Below are 3,374 nucleotides of genomic sequence, written 5' to 3'. Positions count from 1 at the left end.
AAAAAATTTCCTTTAATTTTAAAACTCTGCGGAAAAACTTATCCTTACAGTGCAAAATCATATGAAAAAACTTGTTGTTATCTATTCCTAAGCAATATATCATAACTCCTAAGCAACAGCTCAAAATTCTGATCACCGAACCATGCGATCGAAATCCATCTTCGCGATCAGAATCAACATATACTTCCTTTAAGTTTTCTTCACTTTTCTTTGATTCTTAGAACATCAACATGTGACCCAGTCACATCATGTAATAAGAATCTCATAATAGAAACTTAACAGAGTTAGATAGTGGACTTTACCTGAAGTAGAGTCAAACTTCTTGACTTGATCAACCTTATGATCTTTCAGATAAATAGGCAGCTTCGCAATCAATGCCCCTTCCTTTGGCAAGAGAAACATATGGACTCTCTGGGAATGGTGCACTGGACTATCTCAGGCTTGCCTTTCTCTTTACCATTTGGTCAACCGAGTTGACTATGGCCAATCCCTTTCCATTGGGAAAAGGAAGCCTTTTCTAGATATCCAATGTTACCATTGGCAATGTCCATTGGGAAGTTCATCTCCTAATCAAATTTTCTTTACTAGTCCTCAAATCATTGCTAATTCAGCAGCACCAAGAAAATAGATAAGATCATTAAGGGTCATGTCATAGTCTGTTTCATAGTAGTCCCAAAGGAACTCACTATGTGACTTAGAAAGTGATTGAACATCCAACTTTTTTAAGACTTTGACACCCAACTCTCCCAGCTTTTCAATATGTGACTTCATCTCCAAGATGCGATCACACATAGACCTTGCTTGCCAATAGGGCTTGAGTGACCTTGAACTTGTGGGTTAGGGAGAATAATTGGAGGAGGTGGAGGAAGTGAAGTTCCAAGAGATTTGGGAAGATCATAGATGTCTGAACTAGACATCTTTTGGAGATATTCAAGATAATTGATCTAAAGTCCTTAATATAACACCCAATATGAAATATTAAGGCTAGGATACAACACAATACTTTTATAACTTGGAAGAAGGATGCCGTAATCCAAGCTATAGAATATTTGAAGGTAGGCGAATGACGATTCACCAATTTCCACCATGAAAAACGAAATAATTTATTAGGTTTTAATTGGATTTGAAACTCCTAGATCTTTTGAGATTCATTGAACTTTTCAATGACATGTTTCAATCTCGATTGTGCCCTCTCAAATTTTGTGACTGGGATGCCGAGGATCACAAAACAAGGTGTGAATAACCATATAAATATACTTGGTACCCTTAATATTTACCCCTCAATCGATGTGCCAGTTAACCACACGCGCTCCACCGATACTATGATAAACATTAAGTTACCCTTTGCCTACCTTGTTAAATCCAGGTTAGTGTGCCGTTTACCCACACGCGCTCCACTAACGACTTAAGCAAAGTGCAAAGTGTAATTTCATAGGTTAGCACCAAATTCACATTTTCCTAAGTAACTAAGATTGAGAATTTATAAAAGTTTAGTTACTTAGTATTTATCATTAATACTTTTAATGAAGGGAGAATTCTAGTCCTTATCCTACCCGTTCGGCTAACGACCCTCCACCAGTCAAGGAAGCGGTGGGTGAGAGTGGACATCCATTAAACTGCCTTTTTATAGGTAGTAACCTTATACCCCCCTTATAGACTGGCTTCGTGAATGAGGCCTACTAACGGTAAGACTGACCTGCTCTTATACATACATACATACATATATATATATATATATATATATATATATATATATATATATATATATATATTATTAACTTATAATACTATAAAGTATAAGGGTTGGATTTTAACTTTTAAAATTCTAAGGGCTTAACTTGGAATTAAAGTATTCATAAGGGAAAACTTTACAAATTCCAAAACTTGAGGGCAAGTTTTGAAACTATTCAAAACTATTCAATTCCATAACTTACGTGTTTAAAGTAGTTTTAATACAAAAAACTCTTCAAGATCCATAACTTGAGGACAAGTTATGGAAGACTTTAAACTATTAAAAGAATATGACTTTTCTTTATTCATAACCTATGGAAATATTTATGAGTTTTATGAATCTTAAATGTGACTTTTCATATAACTTGGGGACAAGTTACAAAAAACACATTTTAGAACCAACTATTAGATTAATTTAGATTGAAAACAACAATTTCACATAACATTCTTATTAATCTAAGCAACTCATAAGAACAAGATAATTCAATCAAACTTTTTCATGTAATTAGCCTAACCATTAAACTAATACAAAACATGAATCTATTGACAATTATCTTTGAAATTGGATTAGAATGAACACTACCACATCAAAAACAGGTTTATAAGTTGAAAAACAGCTTAGGGTAATGTTCCTAGTCCAATTCCAGCCAAAACAGTCGAAGATATGTTGTCTGGGGGTCCAACTCGTCGAGTGCATGAACCAACTCGACGAATTGGATGAGTTTAGCCTTTGACTCGTCGAGTCCCTTCATGGACTTGGCAAGTATGCTGAGCAGACAGCAACAAACATCGATATTTCAGCCAATTTTGCAAGTATAACAAGAAAACGAACCTAGTCTCTGATACCACTGTTGGGTTATGAGCATTCTAACACTCCCAAGTTTACATGCAACCCTAAATACCTTGGATCTATGTTTTCTCTATTATACATGCAAATATGAATATTCCAAGGTGTTACCCTAACTAGCATACAAAACATTGATTCATATGTAATATAGCAAGTTAAAAGACATACCTTTTGATGTATCTTGATTCCATGAAGCTTAAGAGCCTAGTGCCCCAAGTGTGACACCTCACATGGTTCGCACAACATCAAATACACTTGGAATAACTTAAAGAGAAATGAACCACTTCATGAAATTGTGTTGAGAGAAAAACTTTGAGACACACTTGAACAAACGTTAGAACAAGTATATTGCGGAATAGTTAATCTCGAAGGATCTAAAAGCTCAACAATAATATTAATAAGTTAGAGTTAGATAGTTAGAGAGTTAGTTGCGGAAAGTAAAGAAATGGAAATGACAACAATTGTTATATCAAGAATACACATAAGTTGATTCATAACGAGGAATGCATTCAAGCCAAGTTAATAAGTGAGATCAAACTTAGTGATTAAGTCACAATAGACTTGCTCCGAAGAGAGATTGTAATCAGTTATGTTCTAGTAAGGTTTGAGAGTAAGAAGAGATGCGTGATAAGATAGAGAGATAGAAAAGATATCTTCAGAGTTGTTTTTGAATAAGAACGAATGAGCTCTATTTATAGAGTCTCAGGAAATACACTAGATTACGTCTCTAAGAGTAGCCATGCAAGGCATACTGGACAATAGAGAGTATTACAGGAAATAGACAAAGTAAAGTAAT

The sequence above is a fragment of the Lactuca virosa genome, chromosome 9 (genome assembly GCF_052849685.1).
Source record: "Lactuca virosa cultivar CGN04683 chromosome 9, Lactuca_virosa_CGN04683_v6, whole genome shotgun sequence".
NCBI classification, from domain to species: domain Eukaryota; kingdom Viridiplantae; phylum Streptophyta; class Magnoliopsida; order Asterales; family Asteraceae; genus Lactuca; species Lactuca virosa.
This window is presented reverse-complemented; position numbering follows the sequence as displayed.